Source organism: Felis catus, chromosome B1 (genome assembly GCF_018350175.1).
Source record: "Felis catus isolate Fca126 chromosome B1, F.catus_Fca126_mat1.0, whole genome shotgun sequence".
Classification (NCBI taxonomy): Eukaryota; Metazoa; Chordata; class Mammalia; order Carnivora; family Felidae; genus Felis; species Felis catus.
The window spans coordinates 198,129,016-198,146,853 of record NC_058371.1 but is presented as its reverse complement, the minus strand read 5'-3'; the positions used below and the strand labels follow the sequence as shown (position 1 = coordinate 198,146,853).

The 17,838-nt window shown below is 40.8% G+C and overlaps 1 long non-coding RNA gene across 1 annotated transcript in view; it reads right to left on the bottom strand.

The window, feature by feature from the left end:
- The window catches only part of LOC123385118, a 48,178-nt gene that overhangs the window by 18,365 nt on the left and 11,975 nt on the right, over positions 1-17,838 (bottom strand). The window contains exon 2 of the long non-coding RNA XR_006597233.1: positions 7,613-7,692. This is a non-coding gene — a long non-coding RNA (uncharacterized LOC123385118). The remainder of the gene's footprint in view (positions 1-7,612; positions 7,693-17,838) is intronic.

Here is a 17,838-nt window from a genome sequence, read left to right as displayed (position 1 = left end):
GGGTATTGAAGAGGGCACCTTTTGGGAAGAGCATGGGGTGTTGTATGAAAACCAATTTGACAGTAAACTTCCTATTAAAAAAATGAAGTGAGAGATACATTTACAGTACCATACTGTATTTGTCAAAACATTTGCATATAAATGGACCCACTCAGTTCAAACCTATGTTGTTCAGAGATCGACTGTATTTAACTGAAAAGAATTTAATAGAGACCGTCTATAGAAGCATGTCAGAGTTAAGGCATCAATTAAACATGATGAGGTACTCCCCCAAAATTCATGTTGAAATCCTAATCCACAAAGGTGATGGTATAGTAGATGGGGACTTTGAGAAAGGCTTAATTCATGAGGGTGGAACCCTCAGGAATAGGATTAATGCCTTATAAAAGAAACCCCACAGAGCTCCCTAATGCTTTCCACCCTGTGAAGGCACAAGGTGGAAATCTGTGGTCCAGAGAAGGTTTTCATCTGACCATGTTGGTACCCCAATCTTGGACTTTCCATCTCCAAACTATGAGAAATAAATTTCTGTGTTTATAAAAAAACAAAATTGATGTCTATCCACCAAGAAGACCTAACAATTGTAAACATTTATGCCCCCAATGTGAAAGAACCTAAATATGTAAATCAAGCACAAACTCATGGATAACAATACCATAATAGTATGGGACTTCAACGCCCCACTTACAGCAATGGACAGATTATCTAAGCAGAAAATCAACAAGGAAGCAATAGCTTTGAATGACACATTGGACTGGATGGACTTAACAGATATATTCAGAACATTTCCTCCTCAGGTAGCAGAATACATATTCTTAAGTGCACATGGAACATTCTTCAGAAAAGATCCCCTACTAGGACACAAATCAGCCCTCGACAAGCAAAAAAGATCAAGATATATTGATCTTGATGTATATTTTCAGACCACAACTCTATGAAACTCAAAATCAACCACAAGAAAAAACTTGGAAAGACAACGAATACTTGGAGACTAGAGCACATCCTATGAAAGAATGAATGGGCTAACTAAGAAGTTAAAAAGGAAATTAAAAAGTACAAGGAAGTCAATGGAAATAACACCACAACCCGAAACCTCTGGGATGCAGCATAGGTGGTCACAAGAGGGAAGCATATAGCAATACAGGCCCTCTTAAGGATGGAAGAAAGCTCTCAGGTACACAACCTAACCTTACACCTTAAAGAGCTGGAAAAAGAACAATAAAACCCCAAACCAGGAGAAGATGGGAAATAATAAAGATAAGGGCAGAAATCAATGCTATTGAAATAAATAAAAAAAAAAGTAGAAAACATCAGTGAAACCAGGAGCTGGTTCTTTGAAAGAATTAACAAAATTGATAACTCCCTAGCCAGTTTGATCAAAAAGGAGAAGGAAAGGACCTAAAAAATGAGAGATCATAACCAACACTGCAGAAATACAAACAAAAATAAAAGAATAATATGAGCAATTACATGCCAATAAATTGGGCAATCTGGAAGAAATGGGCAAATTCTTAGAAACATGTAAACTCCCAAAACCTAAATAAGAAGAAATAGAAAATTTGAATAGCCCCATAACCAGTAAAGAAAATGAATTACTAATCAAAAATCTCCCCCAAAAAAGAGTCCAGGGCCAGATGTCTTTCCAGGGGTATTCTACCAAAGAAGAGTTAACATCTATTCTTTAGAAGTTGTTCCAAAAAATAGAAATGGTAGGAAAACTTCCAAACTCATTCTATGAAGCCAGCATTACCTTGATTCCAAAACTAGACAAAGGCCCCACTAAAAAGAACTACAGACCAATTTCCCTGATGAGCATGGATGCAAAATCCTGAAGATACTAGCCAATAGGATCCAACAATACATTAAAAGAATTATTCACCATGACCAAGTGGAGTTTATACCTGGGATGCAGGGCTGGTTCAATGTCTGCAAAACAGTCAATGAGCTACATCACGTCCATAAAAGAAAGGATAAGAGCCACATGATCCTCTCAATAGACACAGAGAAAGCATTTGACAAAGTACAGCATCCTTTCCTGATAAAAACCCTCAAGAAAGTAGGGATAGAAGGATCATACCTCAAGATCATAAAAGCCATATATGAAAGACCCACTGCTAATAACATCCTCAATGGGGAAAGACAGTTTTCCCTGTAAGGTCAGGAACACGACAGGGATGTCCACTATTGCAATTGTTATTCGACACAGTATTGGAAGTCCTAGCCTCAGCAGACAGCACAAAGAAAAGACATACAAATCATCAAGGAAGAAGTCAAACTTTCACTGTTTGGACATGACATGATTCTCTAAATGGAAAAACAAAAAGACTCCAAGAAACTTCTAGAAATGATCCATGAATTCAGCAAAGTCTCAGGATATAGAATCAATGCACAGAAATCGGTTGCATTCCTATACACCAATAATGAAGCAATGGAAAGAGAAATCAAGGAATCATTCCCATTTACAATTGCACCAAAAACCATAAAATACCTAGGAATAAACCTAACCAAAGAGGTGAAAAATCTAGACACTGAAAACTGTAGAAAGCTTATGAAAGAAATTGAAGACACACACACAAAAAAGGAAAAATATTCCATGCTCATGGATTAGAAGAGCACATATTGTTAAAATGTCAATACTACCCGAAGCAATCTATATATTCACTACAATCCCTATCAAAATAACACCTGCATTCTTCACAGAGCTAGAACAAACAATCCTAAAATTGGTACGAAACCAGAAAAGATCCTGAATAGTCAAAGCAGTCCTGAAAAAGAAAACCAAAATTTGAGGCATCTCAATCCTGGACTTCAAGCTGTATTACAAACCTGTAATCATCAAGACAGTATGGTACGGGCACAAAAACACACTTGTTCAATGGAACAGAATAGAGAACCCAGAAATTGACCCACAAATGTATAGCCAACTAATCTTGACAAAGCAGGAAAGAATATCCACTGGAATAAAGATGGTCTCTTCAGCAAATGGTGTTGGGAAAACTGGACAGTGACATGTAGGAGAATGAACCTGGACCACTTTTGTACACCATACACAAAAATAAAATGGATAAAAAGGCCTAAATGTAAGGCAGGAAACCATCAGAATCCTAGGGGAGAAAACACAAGAACATCTTTGACCTTGGCCGCGGCAACTACTTAACATGTCTCCGGAGACAAGGGAAACAAAAGCAAAAATGAACTATTGGGACCTCATCAAGATAGAAGCTTCTGCACAGCAAGAGAAACAATCAGCAAAACTGAAAGGCAACCAACAGAATGGGAGAAGATATTTGCAAATGACGTATCAGATAAAGGGTTAATACCTAAAATCTATAAAGAACTGATTAAACAACACCCAAAAAACAAATAATCTAGTGAAGAAATGGGCAAAAGACATGAATAGACAACTTTTCCAAAGAAGACATCTAGATGGCTAGCAGAACATGAAAAAATGCTCAGTATCACTTATCAGGGGAATACAAATCAAAACCACAATGAGATACCACCTCAAACCAGTCATAATGGCTAAAATTAACAACTCAGGCAACAACAGATGTTGGCAAGGATGCAGAGAAAGAGGATCTCTTTTGCGCTGCTGGTGGGAATGCAAACTGGTGCAGCCACTCTGGAAAACATTATGGAGTTTCCTCATAAGGTTAAAAATATAACTACGCTATGACCCAGCAATTGCATCACTAGGTATTTATCCAAGGGGCACAGGTATGCTCTTTTGAAGGGGCACATGCACCCCAATGTTTATAGTAGTTCTATCAACAATAACCAAAGCATAGAAAGAGCCCAAGTGTCCATCGACAGATGAATGGATAAAGAAGGTGTGGTACATATATACAATGGAGTATTATTTGGAAATCAAAGAATAAAATCTTGCCATTTGCAACAATGTAGATGGAACTAGAGTGTATTATGCTAAGCGAAATTAGAGAAAGACAAATATCCTATGACTTCACTCGTGGAATTTAAGATACAAAACAGACGAACATAAGGGAAGCAAAAAATATAAAAACGGAGGGGGACAAAACAGACTCTTAAATATAGAGGACACTCTGAGGGTTGCTGGAAGGGTTGTGGGTGGGGGGAGGAGTTAAATGGGTAGGGGACATTTTAAGGAAGATACTTGCTGAGATGAATACAGGGTGTTACACATAGGGGATGCATCACTGGAATACACTCCTGAAATCATCATTGTACTATATGCTAATTAACTTGGGTGTAAGTTAAAAAGTAAAATACACGCACACAAATTAGTGTCATTTGATAAAATCAAGTGTTTGAAGGGATGTGTTCTCTAGTTGTCTACAGGGACTTTGGTAATGTTCTCCTGTCTCCATAGGAAACTCTAATGATCAGATCTGAGGAATTTTATGCATTTAGCTGTTCATTGTTTACTGCAAGTTATTGGTTCCTAGAATTTTCCCCAGTCCATGGAGATTTTTGATGCCCCAGCCTAACTTGCATGAAATAATATAGCTTAGAAGAAGGAAATTCCTTTTGGGGAGAGGCAGTACTAGTGAAGACACCTGTACCATACTGAGGGGGGTCATGTAGCTTATACTCTTTCCCCTAAACTGTAGAGACTACTTTTGAGTGAAACCTTTCAAACTTGGACATGTCTGGAAGGTGAGATGGCCAGTGTGTGATTGTTCACAGTTGGATTTCTACTTTGGGATTTTTTTTTTTTTTTTTTTTTTTTTTTTTTTTTTGCTAACCTATCCTGTACTACCTGATCCAGGAGAAGACCTTAAAGGGTGATGGAGAAGGAACTTGTATTCCTGTAATATCTTACTGGGCCTGTGCTGCTCATGAATCAACATGAATAAAGATGACTTACCTGGCTTATGTCAGTTAGCTATTATAACTATGTACTGGCCACCAAATATAAGCAGAAGTGACAACCTTCAGGATCATACTCTTTTAAAGGAGGTGGCTTCCTCTCTTTAATTATCCTTGTTACTGACTGAGGCTAAGACTGAACTCTAGGAATGTCAGACCAAAAGCCAAGGCATGTTCCTGGAGCATTTTCACTGGTGCACCCTCTAAGAGGTATCCACTGGGCTAGGGCTTCCAAACAAAGAGCTTTCTATTCACAGTCCTGAGCTACCTTTGATGGGCCAAGATGGGTCCCATCTTGATGGGTCCTGGAGGTGGAATAGGTTGCTTATAACAGCCAGATCAGGGAAACAATAGTTTCCTTCTCCAAACATACCTAAAAATTTCATATGTCCAGAAATGTATCGTTCTCCAGACACCAGGGGATAGCGAAGACTTCTCAGTGTTAAGAACTGTTACATATGGGAGAGAAGCTTTCATCTTGCCCAGACTGGGCGTGGAGGTTGCTTTGCTTTGTTTCTTGCTAGAACTCAATTTGAACAACTTCTACTTTGGTAGGGAAGATTGTAATCTGTTCTCTAGCCTGCACCTTCCCCTTCAGCTCACTTTATTTCTAATGGGGCTATCCTGTTCTCCCATTTGAAACTCCCATGGTTGAGTCATGAGGGAGACTAAGATGTTTTTTTCCATTGTGCCTCACATACAAATTTGGCACAGCCTTACCCGAGCGCATGGCCTCACTAGACCCTGTGCTGATGCTCTAAGGGGAGTCTTTCCAAAGAAATGTTGCTTTGACTTCTGTTCACAGATCTGTGGAGGGGAGATGGGAATTCATACACACCACCTGAGCCCTCGATGGACACAGTCTTGGAGTTTAATATTTGTCTACTGGATATCGTTGTTCCCACATCACAAAAATGGGTCCTTCCCTGCATATTTGGGGTGGCCCAGGTGAGTGGTCTTACTATATAGCTGCCTTAGAAGAGGTGAGTACTCCAATTTATACAGAATTCTCAATGTCTACTACATTGGCAGCATTTTTCATAGACCTGGGTCAACTGGATCTTCTTCCCCAGACATGTCCATCCATGGTAAATGGACCATAGGTATTCAGCCTTTTCTGTCATGACTTCCCTTTGGGTTGGTGAAGGTCTAAGGTTCAGGATATATCCATGCTGTGTAGAGGGCTGACCCTCTAGTGGATCCTGCCATGATGTTCTTAGTTATAACACTTAATATAATTGCCTGGAGGTATTGACACAGGTGTCCTCTTAATGAAACTAGTCCTGACTTTCCTTGTGGGGATGAGTTAGCTGAAGATGAATTGGTGGACTTGACTCATTAGGCAATCCCTTGTCTGATGCTTACTTGTGATGCAAAGACAAGGTCTGAGCTTCCTGGTCTCGAGATAAGTCACGTGGAAGGTGGCTTAATCAAGGGCCACAGATTATTCCTTGCCATTACTGCCTTTTCTGCAAATGGTGGCTTTCATCTGAAAATTTTCCATCTGTACACCCAGTCCTGTGGTTCTTCTGCATTGATGGACTTATAAGAGACACAGAACCATTTTCTGGATTTTCATGATCTTCTGTGCTATCTGCCATGGACTATGTCAGGAATTCAACTCCGGATATTCTAGGTCCAATTTTTAGTCCTTAGAAATGCCAGCATTTAAGTGTGGTTTAGTCACACACTCAGTCCTGATTTGTCAATAGGATCTGGATCAAAAGTCTGCATTTGCCTTATTTAGTAAGGATGCCATTTTATACTGATGGAAACCCATTGTTTCCTAAACACATAAAGAACAGTCTGTTATTTCTTTCTACTCCTGATGATGCTTGCTGTAACTCAAATGAATTCTCTGAGCACAATAGGGTCCATAGGTGAATTAACCACAATCCATGGCCATGGATGGGATCCTGAACCCCAAGGCCTGAGTGTACTATTTCACCCTCTCCCCTTGCACTCTGGGAGCCCCTGGAGAAGGGTTTTTGAATGAGCAATAAGAAAATAATCTGCCCCTTTGTCTTCCACACTTTTGCTCTTAGTTTTCTCTTAAGTCTTTTGAGACTCCTTTGTGATCTTCAGCCACGTTCATTCTATTGCATGTATTTCCCCACATTACTATATTAATGCTGAGTGTTTCCTTCTATATTTTGTCTATGGTTTTTGGGCTAATATCCACTCATTTTTCTGACAATACTGACTGCATATTTTAATTTCTCAACCTATTAATCTTTTTACAGAGTAGAGGATAGGTTATCTCTAAAATATGGTGCCCTTAAGGTGACTGTCTTGGACCTTGAGTTATTGTAACTATTATTCTTGAACACGTGTAGTCACAGTGGTGCTAGGTTTAAAATATTTGGCTTCTAATGGACTAAGGTACATTTACAAGGGTTTAATACCATTTTGTACTGTACCTGGATGTCCTCCAAAGCTGGGATGTTTTGTGTGCTGTGCCTTGAAATTTCCCCCAGAAGAAGAAAATCCCTAAATGTTAGAAGGTTAGATTGGATGTCCTCTAACTTTTCTGAATTCTTTTGGCACCAGTGGTTATTATATCATGTCTGACAGATGAGAGACAATGGTCATCATAGACCAACTGTATCTTGTTTTCTGTGCTCAGGCTTGTCTGATACATCTGAGATGAATTCTAAAACCATCACAATCCCACAGTGTCACACTGTTGGGACAAACTGAGCTAGTCTCCAAACCACAAGCCAGAGACCTTTTTCTCGGTAGGAGAAGCAACAGTTGGTCATACCTTCTAGGTATTAGATCCCTTGTGGTTTATTCTCGGTGATGCTTTTCTGGAGAGAATGGTTCACAGGTCCTGAGGAATGGCTGTAATAAGAGGAAAATAATGCTGGGACTGTTTTTACATAAGGAACATGCTGTTAGGAGGAGGATGAAGATCTCCCCTCCTGCTGGTCAACAAGACTGTGAAGCAGAAACCTCACTGACCTGTAATACAAAGAATCATGCACCAACAGTGCACCTGGTGGCTCAATGGATCTGTCTCTTCAACAGTGTCTAGATGGAACAGACCCATGAATGTCCCTTCTTCTAGTCTCTGATCACCCTCCCAACCTCCTTTCTAACCTTTAAAAACATCCTTCTTAGCCATCATTTGGCCTTCAGAAGCAGGGGACACCATTTTTTTTTTAGCCTTGCTCCTTATTGACAATCAATCATGAGCTGCTAATTCCTCAGAAGTGTTCCCACCCAAGTGGCAGCTGCTATCAACTACGTGGTCAACATGCATCTTGAGCCTCTTGCACCTCTCTCTGGGCTTCTATTTCAACTGTGATGATATACTCTAGAGGGCATGGATCACTTCTTCCATGAGTTGGCCAAGGAGAAATGTGAGTGTACCTAGCATCATTTGAAGATAAATCTACATGGTATCCAAGATGTGCAGAAGCCATCCCAAGATGACTGGGTAAAACCCTAGACACCATCAAAGCTGCCATGGTCCTGGAGAAGAACCTGAACAAGGCCCTTTTGGATCTGTATCCCATGAGTTCTGCCCATGCAGACTTTTGTCTGTGTTACTTCCTGGGAAACCACTTCCTAGATAAGGAGGTGAAACTAATCAAGAAACATGGACAATCACCTGAACAAACTGCAGGCTGCCTAGCCCCAGGATGGGCTGGGTAAGTCTCTCTTTGAGAGGTTCACCCTCAAGTAACACTAGGAGCTTCTGGAACCCAGCAGCCTTTGAGGGATCCCCCTAGAGGCCCCCCTGGTGTCAGAGCTGCTGCCTGAGACCCTCCCTGCGGCCACTAGCAGCTTTTTATCCATTCTGGGGCCTTCTCCCAAGCCATGAACCAAATGGAAACAATAAACCTTTTTGTGGGAGAGAGGAGATTATGTATCTTAGCCCCTCAGAACGGTAAAACTGGTGAGAGTTCAGCCAGTGGACAGAGTTTACTTGGACCCCAGATGAGACCGCTGCCAGTCTGGAGTGCCCAGTGTCCTGATCTCCCTCACAGAAGGTACCAGATCAATTCAGCTTGGACAACTGTGTTGAGTGGGAGTTCCAGTTGCTAATATTTCCATAGATTTGTGAGATTGTAATCACCTCCTGGTGTGTACTTGGAATTCTTCATGCCTTAAAGAGAAACACCATAAGCCTATTTGGAGTCTTCAATGGTAAGCTGTAGTAAGTCTTGGCCTGCTATAGGTCCAATCATTGATTTCTTCTTTGTCTCCCAGTAAGGTGCTTGAGTTCTCTTTTGTGTTCTGATTTTTGCTGCCTTTTACTCATTTCTTATCCAAGAATAGAGCCTTTCAGACTATTTTCACTTCAGCTAGCCATCTTTGTCATCACTGGTCTATTGTACCTTGATTCGACTGCCGGTGATAGTTCTCCTTGATGTTGTGTCTCAGGATGGAAAGTTAGTCCTCCTTTGTGTAGAGTGGAGAGAGCCCTAGAGTCAAAATTCACTGGAAGGTTATAATAACCCACACTTGCTCTCTGATGCTTGTCAATGGAAAACAAGAGCTCCTGTGTCTCTGTCCAAAGTTGAAATGGCTGTAAAAAGCTGTGAGTCCTTCAGCAAGAAAATGAGGGAGCAGCAGCTCACTCCCAGTCACTATATTTCATCACTAACCACATACCTAAAAGGGCCCCTGGAATGTTTGTGCTTTGATGTGTGATGTTCTTTTGCTGAACAAAGATGGTTTCTCAGTTGTAGGGACAAAAACCTACATTTAGAAACCACTCAACAGACCGTGTGTCACTTAAAGATGGCAAATAAGAGACTAATCAGCTTCTGTGTGAATAGTCCTCCCCCAAAACGTACAGTCCTCCTCTTTATGACAGGAGACCATGTTCTATGTACGAATGTTCCCTGTTAACTGCTAAGAGAACTGAGCTGGTCTTTGTTGAGTTCTCCAAACACTGAGCATGTGGGGACTCATGCTCAGTAGATGTGGGTCTGTTTAGACAGTATGATACCAGCTTTCTTGTGTAATCCCCTGGGGCCATAGATGGGATCCAAGTGTAAACTGTCCATTTCCTGGCATGTGCCATTGGCTGATCACCAAGTGGTTAAGTGAATCACCCAAGGTGTAGGTATTTCCCACTACACCCCTTTCAAAGTATAACCTCTCACGTGACTTAAAAGATTTCTCTTCATGTTTCACTGGCATTTTAGGTTGTTGAAGGAGGCCCTCATTGGGATCTCAACCACTCCTTCAAAGAAATTAGTACCAGTGATAACTCAATTTGCTTTTGATGTAGCTGCTTTTCCTTTGCTGCTATTTAAGGTATCTTGGTGACTTCATTCCTGTCTCACTGGGGTCGTCCACTAAGTAGGATATGAAACGTTTAGGTCTGTGAACCTAATATGATATGATATCATATGGCTGTGATATCACAGCCTGATATGGCTGTGAGGAAGTGTTGAGTCTGATGATGGCTGTAAGTCATCTGTGTTCTTAGAATTTCTTCATGGTCAGAGAAGACTTATAAACACAACCGCCTTTGCCCCCAACTTGTATGTAATGTAGATCAGCAGAGAGTGAACTCTTTGCCAAAGGCAGTTTTCATGAGGTGATGTGATTCCTGTGTGTGTGTGTGTGTGTGTGTGTGTGTGTGTGTGTGTGTGTGTGTGTTCGCGTGCATGCCAGTACCATACTGTCTTGACTACAGCTTTGTAATACAGTGTCAAGTCCGGGATTGTGATGCCTCAAACTTTGGTTTTCTTTTTCAGGATTAATTTGGATATTCAGGGTCTTTTCTGGTTCCACACAAACTTTAGAATTGTTTGTTCTATCTCTGTGAAGAATGCTGGTGTCATTTTGATAGGAATTACATTGAATGCATAGATTGCTTTGGGTAGTATAGGTATTTTAACAATATTCTTCCAGTCTATGAGCATGGAGTGTTTTTCCATTTCTTTGTGTCTCCTTCAATTTCTTTCATAAGCTTTCTATAGTTCTCAGCATACAGATCTTTTACCTCTTTGGTTAGGTTTATTCCTAGGTATTTTATGGTTTTTGGTGCAATTGAAAATGGGGTTGGTTCCATGATGTCTCTTTCTGCTACTTCATTATTGGTGTGTAGGAATGCAACCGATTTCTGTATGTTGATTTTATATCCTGTGACTTTGCTGAACTCCTGTATTCCAGCAGATTTTTTGTGGAATATTTTGGGTTTTCCACATAGAGTATCATGTCATCTGTGAAGAGTGAAAATTTGACTTCTTCCTTGACAGTTTATATGCCTTTCTTTTTGGTGTCTTGTTGCTGATGCTAGGACTTCTCAAGATACTAGCAAATTGAATCCATTAAATAGAATACATTAAAAGAATTACCATGATCAAGTGGGTTTATTCCTGGGCTACAAAGGTGGTTCAATATCCACAAATCAGCAGGACACATCACATTAATAACAGATAGGATAAAAACTATATTATCCTTTCAATACATACAGAAAAAGCATTTGAAATTCTTGATAAAAGCCCTCAAAATAGGGATAGAAAGAACATACCTCAACATAATTAAAGGCCGTTTAACAAAGACTGACAGCTAATGTAATCACCAATGGGGAAAAATGAGAACTTTTCCCCCTAAGGTTAGAAGCACAATAGGGATGTCCACTATCACTGCTGTTGTTCAACATTGATGCATTTTCTTTTTTTTTTTATATGAAATTTATTGACAAATTAGTTTCCATACAACACCCAGTGCTCATCCCAAAAGGTGCCCTCCTCAATACCCATCACCCACCCTCTCCTCCCTCCCACCCCCCATCAACCCTCAGTTTGTTCTCAGTTTTTAACAGTCTCTTATGCTTTGGCTCTCTCCCACTCTAACCTGTTTTTTTTTTTTTTTCCTTCCCCTCCCCCATGGGTTCCTGTTAATTTCTCAGGGTCCACATAAGAGTGAAACCATATGGTATCTGTCTTTCTCTGTATGGCTTATTTCACTTAGCATCACACTCTCCAGTTCCATCCACGTTGCTACAAAAGGCCATATTTCATTTTTTCTCATTGCCACGTAATATTCCATTGTGTATATAAACCACAATTTCTTTATCCATTCATCAGTTGATGGACCTTTAGGCTCTTTCCATAATTTGGCTATTGTTGAGAGTGCTGCTATGAACATTGGGGTACAAGTGGCCCTATGCATCAGTACTCCTGTATCCCTTGGATAAATTCCTAGCAGTGCTATTGCTGGGTCATAGGGTAGGTCTATTTTTAATTTTCTGAGGAACCTCCACACTGCTTTCCAGAGCGGCTGCACCAATTTGCATTCCCACCAACAGTGCAAGAGGGTTCCCGTTTCTCCACATCCTCTCCAGCATCTAGAGTCTCCTGATTTGTTCATTTTGGCCACTCTGACTGGCGTGAGGTGATACCTGAGTGTGGTTTTGATTTGTATTTCCCTGATAAGGAGCGACGCTGAACATCTTTTCATGTGCCTGTTGGCCATCCGGATGTCTTCTTTAGAGAAGTGTCTATTCATGTTTTCTGCCCATTTCTTCACTGGGTTATTTGTTTTTCGGGTGTGGAGTTTGGTGAGCTCTTTATAGATTTTTGGATACTAGCCCTTTGTCCGATATGTCATTTGCGAATATCTTTTCCCATTCCGTTGGTTGCCTTTTAGTTTTGTTGGTTGTTTCCTTTGCTGTGCAGAAGCTTTTTATCTTCATAAGGTCCCAGTAATTCACTTTTGCTTTTAATTCCCTTGCCTTTGGGGATGTGTCGAGTAAGAGATTGCTACGGCTGAGGTCAGAGAGGTCTTTTCCTGCTTTCTCCTCTAAGGTTTTGATGGTTTCCTGTCTCACATTTAGGTCCTTTATCCATTTGGAGTTTATTTTTGTGAATGGTGTGAGAAAGTGGTCTAGTTTCAACCTTCTGCATGTTGCTGTCCAGTTCTCCCAGCACCATTTGTTAAAGAGGCTGTCTTTTTTCCATTGGATGTTCTTTCCTGCTTTGTCAAAGATGAGTTGGCCATACGTTTGTGGGTCTAGTTCTGGGGTTTCTATTCTATTCCATTGGTCTATGTGTCTGTTTCTGTGCCAATACCATGCTGTCTTGATGATGACAGCTTTGTAGTAGAGGCTAAAGTCTGGGATTGTGATGCCTCCTGCTTTGGTCTTCTTCTTCAAAATTCCTTTGGCTATTCGGGGCCTTTTGTGGTTCCATATGAATTTTAGGATTGCTTGTTCTAGTTTCGAGAAGAATGCTGGTGCAATTTTGATTGGGATTGCATTGAATGTGTAGATAGCTTTGGGTAGTATTGACATTTTGACAATATTTATTTTTCCAATCCATGAGCAGGGAATGTCTTTCCATTTCTTTAAATCTTCTTCAATTTCCTTCATAAGCTTTCTATAGTTTTCAGCATACAGATCCTTTACCTCTTTGGTTAGATTTATTCCTAGGTATTTTATGCTTCTTGGTGCAATTGTGAATGGGATCAGTTTCTTTATTTGTCTTTCTGTTGCTTCATTGTTAGTGTATAAGAATGCAACTGATTTCTGTACATTGATTTTGTATCCTGCAACTTTGCTGAATTCATGTATCAGTTCTAGTAGACTTTTGGTGGAGTCTATCGGATTTTCCATGTATAATATCATGTCATCTGCAAAAAGCGAAAGCTTGACTTCGTCTTTGCCAGTTTTGATGCCTTTGATTTCCTTTTGTTGTCTGATTGCTGATGCTAGAACTTCCAGCACTATGTTAAACAGCAGCGGTGAGAGTGGGCATCCTTGTCGTGTTCCTGATCTCAGGGAAAAAGCTCTCAGTTTTTCCCCGTTGAGGAGGATGATAGCTGTGGGCTTTTCATAAATGGCTTTTATGATCTTTAAGTATGTTCCTTCTATCCCGACTTTCTCAAGGGTTTTTATTAAGAAAGGGTGCTGGATTTTGTCAAAGGCCTTTTCTGCATCGATTGACAGGATCATATGGTTCTTCTCTTTTTTTTTGTTAATGTGATGTATCACATTGATTGATTTGCGAATGTTGAACCAGCCCTGCATCCCAGGAATGAATCCCACTTGATCATGGTGAATAATTCTTTTTATATGCCGTTGAATTCGATTTGCTAGTATCTTATTGAGAATTTTTGCATCCATATTCATCAGGGATATTGGCCTGTAGTTCTCTTTTTTTACTGGGTCTCTGTCTGGTTTAGGAATCAAAGTAATACTGGCTTCATAGAATGAGTCTGGAAGTTTTCCTTCCCTTTCTATTTCTTGGAATAGCTTGAGAAGGATAGGTATTATCTCTGCTTTAAACGTCTGGTAGAACTCCCCTGGGAAGCCATCTGGTCCTGGACTCTTATTTGTTGGGAGATTTTTGATAACCGATTCAATTTCTTCGCTGGTTATGGGTCTGTTCAAGCTTTCTATTTCCTCCTGATTGAGTTTTGGAAGAGTGTGGGTGTTCAGGAATTTGTCCATTTCTTCCAGGTTGTCCAATTTGTTGGCATATAATTTTTCATAGTATTCCCTGATAATTGTTTGTATCTCTGAGGGATTGGTTGTAATAATTCCATTTTCATTCATGATTTTATCTATTTGGGTCATCTCCCTTTTCTTTTTGAGAAGCCTGGCTAGAGGTTTGTCAATTTTGTTTATTTTTTCAAAAAACCAACTCTTGGTTTCGTTGATCTGCTCTACAGTTTTTTTAGATTCTATATTGTTTATTTCTGCTCTGATCTTTATTATTTCTCTTCTTCTGCTGGGTTTAGGCTGCCTTTGCTGTTCTGCTTCTAGTTCCTTTAGGTGTGCTGTTAGATTTTGTATTTGGGATTTTTCTTGTTTCTTGAGATAGGCCTGGATTGCAATGTATTTTCCTCTCAGGACTGCCTTCGCTGCGTCCCAAAGCGTTTGGATTGTTGTATTTTCATTTTCGTTTGTTTCCATATATTTTTTAATTTCTTCTCTAATTGCCTGGTTGACCCACTCATTCGTTAGTAGGGTGTTCTTTAACCTCCATGCCTTTGGAGGTTTTCCAGACTTTTTCCTGTGGTTGATTTCAAGCTTCATAGCATTGTGGTCTGAAAGTATGCATGGTATAATTTCAATTCTTGTAAACTTATGAAGGGCTGTTTTGTGACCCAGTATATGATCTATCTTGGAGAATGTTCCATGTGCACTCGAGAAGAAAGTATATTCTGTTGCTTTGGGATGCAGCGTTCTAAATATATCTGTCAAGTCCATCTGATCCAATGTCTCATTCAGGGCCCTTGTTTCTTTATTGACCGTGTGTCTAGATGATCTGTCATTTCTGTAAGTGAGGTGTTAAAGTCCCCTGCAATTACCACATTCTTATCAATAAGGTTGCTTATGTTTATGAGTAATTGTTTTATATATTTGGGGGCTCCGGTATTCGGCACATAGACATTTATAATTGTTAGCTCTTCCTGATGGATAGACCCTGTAACTATTATATAATGTCCTTCTTCATCTCTTGTTACAGCCTTTAATTTAAAGTCTAGTTTGTCTGATATAAGTATGGCTACTCCAGCTTTCTTTTGGCTTCCAGTCGCATGATAAATAGTTCTCCATCCCCTCACTCTCAATCTAAAGGTGTCCTCAGGTCTAAAATGAGTCTCTTGTAGACAGCAAATAGATGGGTCTTGTTTTTTTATCCATTCTGATACCCTATGTCTTTTGGTTGGTGCATTTAATCCATTTACATTCAGTGTTATTATAGAAAGATACGGGTTGAGAGTCATTGTGATGTCTGTATGTTTTATGCTTGTAGTGATGTCTCTGGGACTTTGTCTCACAGGGTCCCCCTTAGGATCTCTTGTAGGGCTGGTTTAGTGGTGACAAATTCCTTCAGTTTTTGTTTGTTTGGGAAAACCTTTATCTCTCCTTCTATTCTAAATGACAGACTTGCTGGGTAAAGGATTCTCGGCTGCATATTTTTTCTGTCTAGCACCCTGAAAATCTCGTGCCAATTCTTTCTGGCCTGCCAAGTTTCAAAAGAGAGATCAGTCACGAGTCTTATAGGTCTCCCTTTATATGTGAGGGCACGTTTACCCCTTGCTGCTTTCAGAATTTTCTCTTTATCCTTGTATTTTGCCAGTTTCACTATGATATGTCGTGCAGAAGATCGATTCACGTTACGTCTGAAGGGAGTTCTCTGTGCCTCTTGGATTTCAATGCCTTTTTCCTTCCCCAGTTCAGGGAAGTTCTCAGCTATTATTTCTTCAAGTACCCCTTCAGCACCTTTCCCTCTCTCTTCCTCCTCTGGGATACCAATTATGCATATATTATTTCTTTTTAGTGTATCACTCTTTTTCTCAGCTTCCTCTTTTTCCATAACTTTATCCTCTAGTTCACCTATTCTCTCCTCTGCCTCTTCAAGCCGAGCTGTGGTGGTTTCCATTTTGTTATGCATTTCGTTTAAAGCGTTTTTCAGCTCCTCGTGACTGTTCCTTAGTCCCTTGATCTCTGTAGCAAGAGATTCTCTGCTGTCCTGTATACTGTTTTCAAGCCCAGCGATTAATTTTATGACTATTATTCTAAATTCACTTTCTGTTATATTATTTAAATCCTTTTTGATCAGCTCATTAGCTGTTGTTATTTCCTGGAGATTCTTCTGAGGGGAATTCTTCTGCTTGGTCATTTTGGATAGTCCCTGGCGTGGTGAGGACCTGCAGGGCCCTTCCCCTGTGTTGTGGTGTATAACTGGAGTTGGTGGGTGGGGCCGCAGTCCGACCTGATGTCTGCCCCCAGCCCACCGCTGGGGCCACAGTCAGACTGGTGTGTGCCTTCTCTTCCCCTCTCCTAGGGGTGGGATTCACTGTGGGGTGGCGTGGCCCATCTGGGCTACTTGCACACTGCCAGGCTTGTGATGCTGGGGATCTGGCGTATTAGCTGGGGTGGGTAGGCAAGGTGCACGGGGGCAGGAGGGGCAGGCTTAGCTCGCTTCTCCTTAGGTGATCCACTTCAGGAGGGGCCCAACATTGATGCATTTTCTAAGAGGTGTCCAGTGGATGGGATTATCCCAGCAAAGAGCTACTTACATTTTCATGTGCCCAAGCTATGCTGGAAGTTAGAGGATGGTCCTGGAAGTAAGAGGTTGTCCACATTGTCCAAAACAGGGGCCTGTTAGTGGGTATATATGTTGAACTCTCTGTGGTACCAACTTCCAAGTGCCCTGACTTTTATAGGCTTCAGACTCCAGTCACAAAGATCATTTGAAAGTAGCTTGGAGTTAGAGTAATGTCACCCATCTCTGGGTGACAAGATTCCAGGCTAGTCTCGTGTTTTTCTTGTCATTCCAAAGTTTTCATCAAATGTTTTTTATTTTCCTCATTCTATTTTTCTTGATACTCTATAATTCCCCCCAAGTTGTTCCTTCTGTTGTTTTACACCCAATGTTTCATGTCAATAAATGAATGAGTCCTCTTTTCTGAAACCTGAATTGAACTCTGAATATCTTAGTTTGGACTTGGAGTTCTGAATCTCAGACCTGGACTTAGGGCATACACTCTACTGGAAGTTACCCAGGTAGCACAGGGGCTGGAGTGATGAATGGGGGATTAAATGAGAACAGCCAGTAATGGACACAGCATTGAGCTGGTCATCTCACTCTGTGTGTAATTTCCAGCAGGCACTGTCTACCCAATCATATATAATGTGTTGCAAGATATCCTCCCTGGAAGGACAGGAGCCAAGTACTCACCTGTAACTCCATCTACACCATTGGTGGAGGTGGTACTCTCCCTGCTCATCTGACAAGAACCTTGTGCCTGGGGTTGATCTCTCATAGAAGACTTCCAACAGAGCTTTGGGACAGAACTTGACACACATCACAAGAGGGTCTTCTGGTGGAACATGGGCAACAGGCCTGGTGCTGCCCTCTAGATGTGCTGAAAGCACAGGGTTTGGAGGGTGTATCCCAGAGCACCCCAGTCTCTGCCACACATGCCCACCCATCCCTGAAGAATACCCAACCTCCTGAGTTCCCATTTCAGTAGAAATGGGACAGGTCTACATTAGCAAGGTTATCC